Source organism: Mustela nigripes, chromosome 2 (genome assembly GCF_022355385.1).
Source record: "Mustela nigripes isolate SB6536 chromosome 2, MUSNIG.SB6536, whole genome shotgun sequence".
Lineage (NCBI taxonomy): Eukaryota > Metazoa > Chordata > Mammalia > Carnivora > Mustelidae > Mustela > Mustela nigripes.
In genome coordinates this window covers 158543424-158558714 of record NC_081558.1, presented here as the reverse complement: position 1 = coordinate 158558714, position 15291 = coordinate 158543424, and the positions used below count along the sequence as shown (strand labels likewise).

Below are 15291 nucleotides of genomic sequence, written 5' to 3'. Positions count from 1 at the left end.
CTATAAAAACACAGATAATATACAATGAAATTTCTGAGGTAGGGCCAGATAAATTTTTACAAGAATAAATAATAGTTAATTTATTAAAAATAAAACAGAAATGCCATTGCAGAGTTTTTTTTTTTTTTTTTTTTTAAATACAATATCTAAACATAGAGTAGTATTTTAAGAGCACTAGTTTTGGTAGTAGAGAAACTTGAGTTCAAATCTTACTCCTGCCATTTAATAGTTATAACTTCTTTCCTATGGAGGAGTTTATTTAGCTTATTTGCTTCAATTTCCTAGTTTATACAGTGGGAATAAAAATAACTGATTATAGAGAGGACAGAATAAGATCATATCTATGAAGTTCAGTGTCCAGTCCACCTAAACATTCAATCATAAGTGTTACTTATAGTATTTGTTTTAAAATGATATACCTAAATAAAAGAGAGGTGAAATACAAAGGAGCGTCACTTAAGATATACTGTTAACTAAAAAAACTGATACAGTATAAAATGAGAAAACTGAAGCAGAGTGAAATTTAAAAAAGAAAGTGACAATCTTTACAAAGAAACTAAGGATAGCAAAGGGGGCTGAAGCTATAAGCCTGCTCAATCTGGACCCAGAAACACAGAGAGGTGGCTGGAAGTAATGAAGCCAAAAGGCTCCATATGAAATGGTGGACCTGAGCCTGGCTCACTACTTCAGCAAGAGGCTGCAATAAATTTGGCCAACTGCTGCCTGGGGCAATAGCTTATAGACCTGCAGGCACTGAGAGATGGAAGGATAAAGACATAGATTCATGATCAAGTACCCTTAAAGAGAAAATCTGAAGCTACCACTACAAAATTTGGATTGGGACTAGGAACCCAGGAATCCCAATAGAGGTAACAGCAAAGCCACTAGTCAAGGAGGTATGCACAAAGAAAAAAAAAGGAAGAAAAAAACCCAAGAGACAAGTTAAAAAAAAAAAAAAAAAAGCCTTATGACCCACATTAACCTGCAAAACAAAATTCTAAAACATAGCAAGAAATCTAATGATAAGAAGAGTGACTAATAAAATTACTAATTAGAACATTCACTACAGGTGAATTTGATTTTATAAAATTGTCTGACAATGACCTCAACATGAATCTGTTTGTAATGCTCAGAGACAAAAAGATCATACCCATAAAAGAATAAGAAATTATTAAATAACAATAGAGAGTAGTAAGATAAGAATAGGTGAATGAAGAACCCATCTGAAATCTTAAAAATGAAAAATATGTTCAATGAGATTAAAAATGCAATAGGATAATTTAAGATTGGGCAATTTCAAGGAGAGTATTAGTGACTTGGAAGGTAATACTAAGGAGTGCACTCAAAAAAATCACAGAAAGTAAAATATGTCTTTAGAAAACAAAAGAGCAATTGAAATATGTAAATTGACTAGGAAACACCAATATATGTCTTATAAAAATCCCTGAAGAAAATGGAGGTAATAACAAAGAAAGAAACAATAAAGGAAAAGATAGTAACAGAATTTTCGAGCATTAGAGTCCTGAGGTTAGAAAGTATACCCTGAGTTCCTGACTGATAATTCAAAATAAATCCATATCTAGACACATTTGAGAGAAACTATTAGACATCAAGGATATAGAAAAACTTTTAAAAGTCACCAGGGAGAAAAAGCAGACTACTACAAAGAGATGAAAACTAGATTGATAGCAGATTCCTCTTAAGTAATGATAGTTGAAGAACAATTGTGTAAGATTAATTGATTAAAATCCTCAACTGCTGAGCAAAAATACCCAGATAAATTGCTATTTAAGATAAATGATAAAATAAAAACATTTTTAGATATATAAAAAGAGTATACTCTCCAAGGTTCTCCCAAAAGATTTACTAAAAGATGTAATTCAACAAGAAGAAAAGTAAACCCAGAAAGGAAGTCATATCATCCAAGAATAATGGTGGACATAGCAATAGCTGAAATATATGAGTAAATATAATTAGGCATTAACTATAAAAATCACTGATAACCACTTTTGTCTATGTTTAAAGCAAATATGTAAAACTAAAACTCCATTCAATAATTAGAACAGATTGATAATTAGTAGATAAAACATGCTAGGCATCTTTTTTACATTAAGGAGAATGCCAGAAATACTAGAAGGTGGATTTTTTTTTTTTAAAAGATTTTATTTATTTATTTGACAGAAATCACAAGTAGGTAGAGTCAGGCAGAGAGAGAGAGGAGGAAGCAGGCTCCCTGCTGAGCTGAGAGCCCGATGTGGGACTCGATCCAAGGATCCTGGGATCATGACCTGAGCCGAAGGCAGAGGCTTTAACCCACTGAGCCACCCAGGCGCCCAGGTGGATTGTTTTTTATTAGAAAAATATATAGTTAGGTATACATATAAAACTTTAATATGAGTACTAGAGAAATAGATAAGCCACCTACAAATTTCAAGTCAGCAGGAAAATCCATGTCCAGGTCACAAAAAATTTTTAATTGAACTCATATAAAACACATCCTCTCATTATAATGCAATTAAACTCTGGATCAATAATAAAAATAGAGTAAGTTTAAGTTTAGAAAGTAAAAACATACACTTTAACCCAAGGGTTAAAAATAAATCAAACAGACATTGCAAAATATTTAAAATTGAACAAAACTACATACTAAAACCAGCTATGCAGCTAATGAAAAACTTGGAAGAAAACTTAGAGAGTAAAATTCATCTTTGAAAATAAGAAAAAGCATTGAAATTAAATGAGTAATAATTTAACACAAGAATCTAGAGAAAGAAAAATGGTGTAAACCATTAAGAAAGTAGACTGAAGAAAATAATCTTGATAAAAGCACAAAGTAATGATACTTAATACAAAGACACAATACTGTAGATAAAATAAAAGACAGGTTTTATTTTATTTTTTTTAAAATAAAAATATCATGTATTTTTATCCCCAGGGGTACAGGTCTGTGAATCGCCAGGTTTACACACTTCACAGCACTCACCATAGCACATACCCTCCCCAATGTCCATAACCCCACCCCCCTCCTCCAAACACCCTCCCCCCAGCAGCCCTCAGTTTGTTTTGTGAGATTAAGAGTCACTTATGGTTTGTCTCCCTCCCAATCCCATTTTGTTTCATTCATTCTTCTCCTACCCCCCTAATCCCCCATGTTGCATCTCTACTTCCTCATATCAGGGAGATCATATGATAGTTGTCTTTCTCCAATGGACTTATTTCGCTAAGCATGATACCCTCTAGTTCCAAAAAGACAGGTTTTAAAAAAAAAAGTGAAACAGAAAAATGTCTAACAATGAGTAAGGAAAAAGGCTCAGATATTTAATATTAGGAATAAGAGGGGGCATATTAAAAATAAAATTAAAAATCATGAGAGCATTATGAACAATTTTATGCAAAGAAGTTTGAAACTGTAGATTAACTGTTAATTGTGTATCTTAAAAAAACTTATTAAAATTGACTTAAGATGAAATAGAACACTTGAATAACCAATAACCATGGAAGAAATTGAATTGATAATCATAAGTCCACCCTACTCTACCTTCCCACTATGGACAGAAAATACCAGGTCCAGATGATTTTTCAGGCAAGTTTTACAACACTTTCAGAGTAGGTAATCCCTATTAATATGACTACTATTTCAGAAACAGAGGGGAAAAAAAAGAAAGAAATGAAAGTTGCTCAACTTATTTTATGTGGCTAATATCACCATGACATCAAAACTCTACAGTAACAGTTTAAGAAAGGAAAATTAAAGACTAATCTCCTTGTACAAACATATTACATAAAATACCAGCAAATTAAACTCAACAGTAGGTTAAAAAACACATCAGCCCCAAGTAAAGTTTTTTTCTAGGAATGTAAGAAATGTTTAGTATCTGGAAATATATTAATATCCTATAATATAGTACCATATTAATGGGTAATTTTATCATATTATTGATGTAGAAAATGCACTGGATAGAATTTGTCTAGTATTCCTGATTAAAAATGCACTGCAAACTATAGATGCTGGAAACTTTCTCAACTCAATAATTTCAATTTATTCTCTAAATTACCATTAAAGTAAGAAACAGAACAGATATTCACAATATCATTGCTTTAATCAGTACTCTATAGAGGCCTCAGTCATGCAATATGACAGGAAAAAGAAATTGAACACTTAAGAATCAGAATTTAAGAGAAAAGCTGTCAGTACTTACAGATATACATGCCTGTGTAAAAATATCTAAGAGAATTTTCAGTTTAGTTATTAGAACTAATAAAAAAGTTCAGCAAAGTTGCAAAATATACACCAATAATGACTAATAAACAATGAACCAGAAAACAGACTCTATACATAAAAGAACAAAAATCTAAGTAATATGAGAAGAAATCTAACAAAATAGGTTCTAGCAAGACCTTTATGGTAAAACTTATAAAACATTACTAAAGAATATGAAGGAAGATCTGATTTAGTAGAGGAATATAGTCTGTTAATGGGTAGAAAGACATAATTTTATAAAAATGTCAATTCTCCCCCAGATTATTCTCTGAAGTTGATATAATTGCAAATAAAATTCAGCAAGACTTTTGTAAAACTTGACCAACTAATCCTAAATTTATCCTGAATAGCAAAAGGCAAGGGAGCCAAGAGAATTTTAAAGAACAATATAGAGAGATTTGTCTTACCAGATAGCAAGAATACTATAAAGTTACGATAACTGAGGCACTGTGGTGTTAGCACGAGAATAGGGAAATAGTTTATTGGTTGAAATAAAGATCCTGAAAAAAAAATTAATGTAGGCAAGAGATGGCATTGTAAATTAGTGAGTAAGAATGGCTAACTTGTTAAATGGTGCTGGGATTAACAGGGTTATCCATGGAAAAAGAATAAAATAGGGTACATGTAAGATATCACATACAAAAATAAATGCCAAGAAGTTCAGAGATTTAAATGTAAAAGGCCAAACTTCTAAATTGTTAGAAGAAAATAAAGGAATGAAGAAAATAAAAGAAGGTTGTCATATGGAAGCGTTCATTTATTGATTCCATATGTCATATGGAAGGATTTCTAAATGACAAAAAAGCACTATATACATCATATATATAATATATTATTTTTAAAATGTAGGTTTCATACACAGCATGGGGCTTGAACCCCGAGATCGAGACTTGCATTCTCTACTGAGTCAGTCAGATGCCCCAGCACAAACCATAAAAATTAAAATATCAATAACTTAAGTGCTTTAAAATTGGAAACTTTTCCAAAATAAGCTACACAGATTAGGAAAATATATTTGTAAATAGACATAGATTAGGAAAATATATTTGTAAGCCCTATTGCCCAAAGAACGAGAATCCAGAATACTACAACCAAAATCAAAACCAAAACCTAAACTGCTCCAAATAACAACAGCAAAGCAAATAACCTAAAAGAATGATGGGTAAATATACAAACAGGCAACACACAAAAGAAATCCAATGGTTTATAAGTAAAAAAAAAATTTTTTTAAAATGAGATATTATTTAATACCTATCAAATTGACAAAAAATTTAAGTCTAGCCATCCCAAATGTTATGAAGTATGTGGAGAAGTTCTCACAGATGGCTAATGAGAATATAAATTGCTACTACCACTTTGGAGAGAAATTTTACATTCCTAGTGAAATTGAAAATGCACATTTCTTATAGTTAGGCAATTCCTCCTACATGTAAACACATGTATAAAAATGTTAACTGCAGTATTAGCTGTGATTGGGAAATACAAAAAATAGCATCTAACAATGAGAGACTCAACAAATTTCTACAGTAGAATACACTTTATAGAAGCCATACAATGGCTTATGGCTTGTGTAAAACTAGTTCATAATGACAGAGGTCAGAATACTTTTGCTTTTTTTAAAAAAAATTTTTTGTTAAAGGTTTGGAGAATATCACACTCAAGAAAGCACAAGGGACTCTTCCTAGGTATGGTGACTGTTGTGTATCTTGGATTGGGTATTGTCACATGGATATATACTTACATAAAAGCTCATTGAGCTATATACTTAATTTGTGTATATCATTTTCTGTAACTTAGAATAATAATAGATAAAAAAACAGGTTTAGAAATAAGTGTGCCAAATATTTGTTTAATTTGGGTGTGGATTCTTGTGCGTTCACATTATTCTTTATATTTTTATGGGCCTGAAGTATTTTAGTTTAAAACAATTGATAAGACAAACTACTGCTTTTCCTTACTAGAATTAATCAAGGTGAAAGAAAGCTCTAGTGTCACCTTCTTTTCACTGTCCTTGACAATAGATCTCAGGACTTCAGGAATCAGCAAACACTTCACAGCCAAACATACTTACAAAGTGTTTTGTCAAAGCAAAAGCAAAACTTTCCATTCAGCTCCTGACTACATGTAGAATCTAGGCTTTCTGAAGTGAGTGACCAGCAGCATATGTTGTTGATATGATGCTACCAATGCACAGAGATCATCTAGTCAGGTTTTCAAAAGATGAAGCTGGGGGTGCCTTGCCAAGGACTTTTTTGATATGAATCAACAGGTGCTTTGGCATCAACACTGCTATTTGCTCGTGCGTTTCACCTCTGGTTTCAGAAAAGAAAAAAGAGACGATACCTTTTCAATGCTGTATTTCAAGTCGACCATATGGAAGGCAAGGTTTTATTCCAGCCAATTCTCTTTCTCTCAAAGCGTGGAGGAAAAGTGCCAGCCACTGCTACTCTCGCCACCAGCCACGGTACAGATGTTTGGAAAATGCAAAAACGGAGAAATGAAACAAAAAGAAAACCCTCAAAAATAAAGTTTTGCATAAATGAAAAATAGAGTATATAATTATCATGGCTGCAAAAAGGTAAATGCATTTTTTATTTTCCCCTTGTGCTAAACTAAGAGCCAAGACGAACAAAAACATTGATGTTTTAACTTAATCAGTGTTTTGTTGAAACTGACAAGGACCAACTAGAAAATGGCTAAAGGTGGGAATAAAAACCAGATTTCTTTTAATCTGATAAAAGATTTTTTATCTCCAAGAATGTTAGAATATGACCTACTTAAATGAATACTTACTAAAGGAACAGACCCATTTAAAAATATATGTTTTCAGGTGCCAAAATGGGAATGGGGAAAGTGTTTCTTTCAAATTTTATAAGAGAAAAATCTTAATTGAAATTGTAATGGTTCCTTATGAGACTCAGATAAAATACGGCTTAGGAATAAATGTCTTCAAACTATTCAAACACATATATCCCTAAACTGGCTTAGTCAGGAAGCAACCCCCATTACTCCAAAAACAAATGCCCTATTAGACTTAAGTACATCAATGTAAGTTATTCAAATGAGACTGTTTCTTTGAAAGAAATTTTGAGGCCCAGCTCTGCCACAAACTTGTTTATCTTTGTTATGTTATTAAACATCTTTGGGTCTCTGTATCCACATATTAAGCCTGAGTGTGATACAAAGTCATCAACTATCATCAAGCTCCTTTCCAGCCCTAAAACCCTACGAATCTAATGAAATTACTCTAGCATTAGAATTTTTTTCTCTTTTCCTTCATTTATTAAAATAAATAGACAATCATGTAAGTAAATACATACTAAAAACACATACACACACACTAATCAGCTATCCCTCAGACTAGTAAGAGAGAACATTTTTTTATTATTGGTGCCATTATCTATTCCCTAATGCGTATTTAAAAAGAGAGTTCCCATAAAAAAAAAAAAAAGACTTTTATTTTTTCCTGAATTAAAAATAGCATATTATTTCTTTGCCATTTAAGTTCTATTAAAAATATAAAACGCAAAATCATTACAGAAATCCTATCAAGAACTTTAAAAAGAAAGAAAAAGTCACTAGAACTCCATTTAAATTTCAAATAGTTCATTTACATGTGTTCTTTTACAGAAAATATAAGTGCCCTGCCTCAAACTACCTTCACCTCCTTTTCCAGGGGTAATATCCTTAACTGTGGAAAACACAGGACCCTCTCTCATACCCTTCCCACCTGTCTTCTGAGGTAACAAAGCGGAGGTATAGATTGCAGGGTGAGATATTTGGGATGGGAGTAGAGCATTTCATCTGGGAGACAGTACTGTGGTCAGTTTGCCAAATCGAAAAGCAAGGTAAGTCCCGTCACTACTTTGGCAAGAAATATGGGTTCTCACGGCTAAACTATGATAACGATTTTTACACAAGACTTTTTAAAAATGAAAGCACCTGAGGCAACAGCAGAAAATAAGTCTGAGAATGCAAGGTTTTCTCGTCAATATTTAAGCCAGACAAGACAATATCAATGAACCTTTAACCGAGGGTCTAAAAAAAATACGGGGCACCTGACACCTTGATGAGTAAGAGACGCTCAACTTTATGAAAGGCCAGAGTCCTAGGGTGAAGTCTCCATTGTTCCCAGTGCTGATATGCCCATGGCACCAGTGGAGGCAGAATAATCTGGCCCAACAGGCCAGGCTCCTGTTACAGGCTCCAGCTTAGCTCTGCATGCAGATAAACCTGGCACCCACCACACTGCACACTCCAGGAACACCAAGGGTGGGTCCCCAAGGGAGGAGGGCTACTCAAACAGCAAGGCAAGAATTGGAAGTTGCACAGCGTATGAGCACTCCCTGCTGGCAGCTGAGGTTGGAGATGAAGCGGTAGAGTCTTAGGGCTGTCGAAGGTTTCTGTGAAGAGGCCAATGGACCTACCTGACTTTTCAGGGACAAGAGCATGGCTCTGACAAGGTGTAGAGGGATCCAGATGCTATCCTGAATGAGGAGGAGGTTAGGAAAGAGGCTGCTGATGGGAGGAACTCCAAGAACTGGCAAAAATGAGGTTTGAAGCTGGTATACACTTTTCATTAACTTTCCCAGCTATTAACATTTTATAAAGTATATACGGGTCCTCCCACGTGTGTGGAGAATGAAGGAGGTGCAGCAGAAAATGAATTACTGTGCAGCTCCCTTTATTCCAGCAAGAGAATCCTTGGGACAGTTGCATGTATTTGCAATGTTTATGTTTTACTGGGAAATCTTATCCATAGCCCAAATGGAATTGCCTGGTGCGTCCCCTATTCCAAGGTGCCCACGTTCCAAACAGGTGGTCCCTGTTTATCTGGACAGCCTAGGGCAGCAATACTGGTATCTCCCTAGTGCTCTGTTCTGTTAGGGTTCTTCTGTAGGAGAAGATGAAGGTCAAGATGGCAGCCTGCTAAAAGCAGCAGTATTTCAGTTGCAGGAATAACTTGCTTGTCATCAACTTGTTAATGCAATAGTCAAACATTTCTTTGACATGTACAGTATCAGCTAACTTCAGCAGATAAAGGGTCTAGAACAGGAAGATGCTGCAGATGCTTTAGCTCCGAGGAAGGCTTAGCAGAGCCAAAACGTCAGCAGGGCCTGTTTGTTCCATCCTTTCCATCGGGCTCTGTGAAAGAAATGTTAGATTACTGCAATGACAAGTTTGTGACAAGCAAGTCATTTGTGCAACTGGTGCGCTCCTGTTTTTATCTGTTTACCATTCAGACTTGTGAATGCCATTTCAAGCACTTACAGGATTTCTGGCTCCCATTAAGGGGAAATGGTTCCTCCATGTTTAGAATTTTCTGCCTCAAAGAGAATTACTAAGCAATTATTTATTCCTGTGGTCACAGTGTCACACAAAAGCACTCTTGAGTTGTTTAGTTGGACTCTGAATCATGAAATGGAGTCCTGCAGACTGGATAGCTTGGAGCATCAGAAATTTCTCGTCTAGTTTATTGGAATGACTACAAAGCAAGCCTGTGAGAGTCAATAAAATTGCGGCCAGCTTGAAATACCTTGCTCTTTTGCTCCGGGATCATATATCAAGGCCATATGCTTCAAGGCACATAAATTCACTTGTAATGAGTGGATCCTGAGAAGCCAAGGCCTGACTATGTCACACACACTGACATGTGATCTAACATATGATAGTTTTGGTGACAAGGACTGCTTTAATTGTTGAGAAGGGAACTTATACAGCTTTCTCCCTGTATTCTGTGGGTAATCACAGGGCCAATCCAAATCCAGAAAACATTTTAAGCATGTGGTTAAAAAAAAAGTAATATAATATAAAATTTACTGGGGATCATCTTCTCTAGGCTGACTTTTTCTCAGTAAATGGAGACCCCTGGCAGGGTCTCCATTTTAGGTCAAGATTTCAAGACTGATTCATTCGATTCGTCATCTGAGATCATGGAGTGACTTTTGGTGAGTCATTTTAACCTCTTAGGAAGAGGGATAAAATAATAATACCTTGTTCACTCAACATGAATTGGGCTCAGGGTCAATATTATCAGAGATGAAGAGTACCTTCAGAGTTCAAGAACAAGAATAGTATTTCCTAAAAGCCATGTATTTTTTATGATTTAAAATATTTGCACACTGTTAGTACTGAATTTATGAATAATTACAGGTAGACTTTTCAAAGAACACAGAAGCATGAAGTTTTGAAGCAGAGAGAATACCACAGTATCTGGGGAGGTAGGTCAAAGCTGAAATAGTGTGGAATGTCAAGGACCAGATGGGAAGTAATGACGTAGAATGAGGCAGAGCTTGGTATATCTGACCAGACAATGTTATGGAAATAGATAACAGTCCTCACTAAATAAAAATTTTATTGTCAATAACTATTTGCCAGACACTACCTGTGTTACACAATTTACATGTTTAATATAGCCTTCACATGAACTCAATGGTATATGCATTATCATTTTTTTTTAACATGTGGAAATTAAGACTTGGAGAAATTTAAATACGTTACCATAAATCTGTTAAGTAGCCGAGATTTGAAACTAGCTTTCCTCACTCTTAAGCCCTTACACTCTTAACCACTGGAGAACTAAAGTCATTTCCACTGCCTTCAAAAGTCTTTTCTTTCTCTGGTATACTGGAAAACATTTTAATCTGTAAATGCAGATATTCAAGATTTCATATAAAAGGACCAGTGAGAATATTCTGGCTCTAGCTGTATTGCTACCTTTCTTAGGCCCCTGGGAAAGCTGAGCCTCGTGAAGATATCATTCCTTTTGCCCCAGCCTGACCTATTCCTACTTGCATACCCTGGGGAAGAGGTGAAAGTGATTCCGACCTAGTCACACATCTTTGCTGTGAATGCAGGGTGTCTGGCCGCATCTCCTGTGTCCATGCCAAACCCTTTCTCTGTCTTCAGGTGTACAGTCTTTTGTTCCCCCTACTCTTTGCTCCCATGTTACCTCCAGGGAGCCTCCTTTTGTTACTTTCTGCTACTCTTTTTAGGAGAAGGGCTGGACATCTTTCTTACCATGACAAGGATCGCTGAGACATTATAAACTTCAAACTTTGCACAGAATGTATCCTTTGTTCAGTCTTCTGCTTTGTTTCTTTTTAATGATAGCTTTGCCACAGGTCCCATTCCTATGCAACTCGGAACTACGCAAATCAAACTGGTGAAGAGACTTCTTGGCAACTCCATCTTCAAGTGAGTATGTGTCCAAGATGTAGGGACCTCTGAAGGAGGTGTGTCTTCTGAATATTATGTGTCTAAAAGCTGCTTTGCTTGAAAGAGTGGCAAAGAATAAGCTCAGTGAGATCTGTATTGACATTTCCTGGTCTCTTTTTAGTGTGTGTTCAGAGTGGGTCATAAGAGCCTTCAGCTCACACAAACTGTTCTGTTTGTTTTTTTAATGATATTTCTACCTTTTTGTTGTTATTGTTGTTTTAGCTTCTAGGCATTTTCCCCAGCATAGGATTCTTCCTTAAAAGCTACTCAAAAAGACCCTTTGCATAATGTAAAATAATAGGCTCAGCAATTAAATAACCAGTGGCCTGAGTTTTTACCTAGTGCCTGAGCTTGCTCACGGTGGCCATTCAGCCTTTGTGGCACACCAACAGGGGCATAGGGCTCTCAGCCTCACAGGCAATCCCACACTGCTTTAGAACCCTTCTGTACAAAATAAGGTTCCTTATGTTGAACCTTAAGTTGTCTTTCTAAAACTCCCTCCATGGCTTCTAGTCTTTTCTCATACCACTTTTCAATCCTCAGAGCTTCATGGGATCCATAATTTAATGGCTTACTTAAAGACGCCCCTTGTACATATCATATACCGGTAAATGGGTTTAGATTGCCCTGCTTTGTCCTTTTCTCCTCACCCCACAAGAGTTAAATTCCCATTCTATCCCTCCGAAAATGCCGGAAGAAATGAAAGCCAGTCAGTCTACTAAGTTTTTCATTTCCATTTGGATGTAGACAACATGTGTGGCAAAGAATTCTTAATCTCTGATTTTCTGTCCTAATCTGTGGAAGATCTTGCCAGACAACCTCAGGCAGATTTGACGGTTATAGCTATTTATAGGGTAACCATATAATTTATTGTCCAACCAGGACATATTTTGTGAAAGGTCCCTGTGAATAATTATATCAAGACCATAGTCACAAGCCAGAATTGTCCCAGGCAAATCTACACAGTACCTTGCACAAGCCTTTACTCCAATATATACCTCTTTGTATCAGTTACCTGTTTACATGTTTGTTTCTCTCACTAGTTTGTGAGCACTCTTTCCTGATGGAAACTTAGTTACCTGTGTCCCTCCAGTACCTAGATGAGTGCTAGGCAAGTAGAAAGAGTATGGCAGATTTTTCCCCCCTTTTTTCTAACTGAGGATGTCTTTTCCCTAATTGCAAGGGCCTCTACATTTTTTCATAGCAAACACCACCAACACTTACTGGCTTCATGTTTGGGGGGGGGATGAATCAAAAACATTTCACTTAGTACAGTAGGAAGGGAATGGTGTAAGTTCAATGGTAATGGGTTTGACTTTGAGAACTGACAGCAACAAGCAGAGGGTGAAGTGCGATAACTTTTCCACTAAAATTTTATAACTTTTTATAGAACACTGAACAATATGCTTTAATCTCTTTGTTCACAAGCAAATTTTTTTCAGCAGCTGTACCCACAGTTCCAAGTTTGTAGTAAAGCAGGTGTTATAGGAAATGATCAGAACATAGTGTGATGGCTACATATGTGACCACATGTAACAAAGGCTAACATCCTGTGATTCCCGAGAATTGTCCACTAAAACCTTGGTGGCATTGCTATTGCTTTCACATATGCCAAGCATATTTAGAAATCTGTAGCTTCCAGCAGTTTTTGCCTGTGAGTAACGGCGACTTTAAAAAAGAGAGAGAAGTTGGGGCACCTGAGTGGCTCAGTAGGTTAAGCTTCTGACTCTTGATTTTGGCTCAGGTCATGATCTCAGAGTTGTGAGATCAAATCACACCCAGTGTGGAACCTGCATTAGACTATCTCTCTCTAAAAGACAGAGAGAGAGAGAGAGAAGAAACTCCTGAAAAATGTGAACCACCATGTAGACCCTTCCAGGAAGATGTGAATCTATCTGGTTTAAACAAAAGAGCTTCACAGGAGACAGTCTCACAACTTCCCTTTCAGTATTCAGAGGCCTCATTATCAAGACGCTATGTGATTAACAAACCTATAGATTTTTCTATCACAAGATAAGCATATTTTATTACTATAGCCCTCAGTGAAGAAAAAAGAGAAGGTCTCATTTCCTATTTCCCTTAGCTTGCTTAAAAACTGGCATTAGCCCAGTATCTCAACCTTCCTTTTTCTAAGATGAGTAAAAAAGTCTCCATGTCTTTGACTTTTCCTTAAAGAACTTTTTCTCAAAATGTTAAATTTAAATTTTATTGGGAGGGTGTTTTATAACTCTTTCTCTCTAAGATGCTCATTCAAATTTTAGTGAATCCAGAACAAGCATGATTAAGTGTCTGACCTATGCTCAGAGGAAATAGTAGAAATGTCTATATTCTGCATGCTTCTTACACATTTCACTATTACCACTATTTTTAAATTTCTGTTTTGCCTTTCACACTCTTGATTAACTTTCTATGTTCTACTTCTAGATGCTATTTTGCCCACAGAGCTAGTCGTTCTTTATTTTCAGTCCATCATTGACATTTACCAAACCATCATGGGTAATGGAAAATACAAGACTTAGAAGAAGGTTCAGAAGAAACACAGTAATATGCCTTCCCTTGCAGACTCTTTAGTTTGTGGAGAGAGAAAAATGTTCCACAAAAATTAAGCAACATCGATATGTATATTCAGGTGTGTGGTATTAGTTCAGCAGCTATTAACATAGGCAAGCTAGTACAGTTATTATGAAATTCTCTCTCTATATATATTTATATGTGGTGATGGAGAAGTGGAATGAACTGCCACTTGGGAGGTTTGCTTTCCCTCCTGTGAAGAATGCTAACATTAATCATGATTTACTGACATTATATTTATTTACTGTTTTACTGAGTGTTTATTTCAAATGATTGCCCTTTCTCTGAAGTCTCAAATTATTGCTATTTGGCCACTGTGCATAAAAGCACCGTATTTTGAAAGCATGTATTCCCTGTCCTCAACATCTAAAATAGTGATTTACAACCATTCAGAATCTCTGGTGTCCTGGTGTTAATGTGATTTTGCAACATTTTTCCCTGCTTACTCCTTCTTAAAATATAATTTTAAATTAAAATAGTTTTTTTGACATATCAAAATGCTGCTAATGATAATATAGACCACACTGAATTTGTTCTTTTGGAAAACGTGTCTAGATAATCAAGGTAATCAAAGACCAGAATCCAGGCAATGGCATACCATTTCTCCATTTCTCCATATTGACTGGTCCCCTAATAAACATTTCCTTAAGATTCTGAAGTGCTTAGTACCAGATAAATAGATTAGAAATTTGATCAATTGATTGTCATTTGAGACAAAATTCAAAGCTCTGCTAGTTAAGTGGAGTGAGACCATAACTCTACTTTTGCCTTAGTTCACCAGGACTCTCATTGGGCCAAGAAAGAAAACATATTAAAATGGCATTGTGTTGGTTATTACCTACTGTTTTAGCATTGTCAGATGATTGGCAAATCAGTTTACCAGGGTTTGCCTGGGATATTTCCTTGCATGGAAGTTAGATTCCATGTTAGTAACTTGCAGATAGAAATATTAAAATTGTTGTTTTCAGGTACAGTTTCCCAAATAGTGAGTTTCATTTTGGCAGAGAGGACAATGAAGATAGATGTGAAAGTGTCATCACCCGTAAGATGAATTAGAGCCTAACAGCAACCTTCCTGGGTCATTGGCCACAGAGTACCACTTCTGGCCAGGAGTCTGATTTTCTATATTGATCTTGCTTTTAAATTATATTAAATAAAAATATGACAATGTTTTTAACAAGCAGCTTATTTATTAAATTTCTAGAGAGTCCTCCTCTAAAATATTTTGTCCTACCTATCCT

The 15291-nt window shown here is 35.6% G+C and overlaps 1 protein-coding gene across 21 annotated transcripts in view; it reads right to left on the bottom strand.

The window, feature by feature from the left end:
- The window catches only part of ZBTB20 (zinc finger and BTB domain containing 20), an 805287-nt gene that overhangs the window by 230736 nt on the left and 559260 nt on the right, over positions 1 to 15291 (bottom strand). For 17 of the 21 annotated variants that reach the window (XM_059391916.1, XM_059391918.1, XM_059391915.1 and 14 more), the window contains one exon: positions 6605 to 6704. The exons of the other annotated variants lie outside the window; for them this stretch is intronic. The gene's annotated coding sequence lies outside the window, so the exon portion shown is untranslated. The remainder of the gene's footprint in view (positions 1 to 6604; positions 6705 to 15291) is intronic. 21 annotated transcript variants of the gene reach the window in all.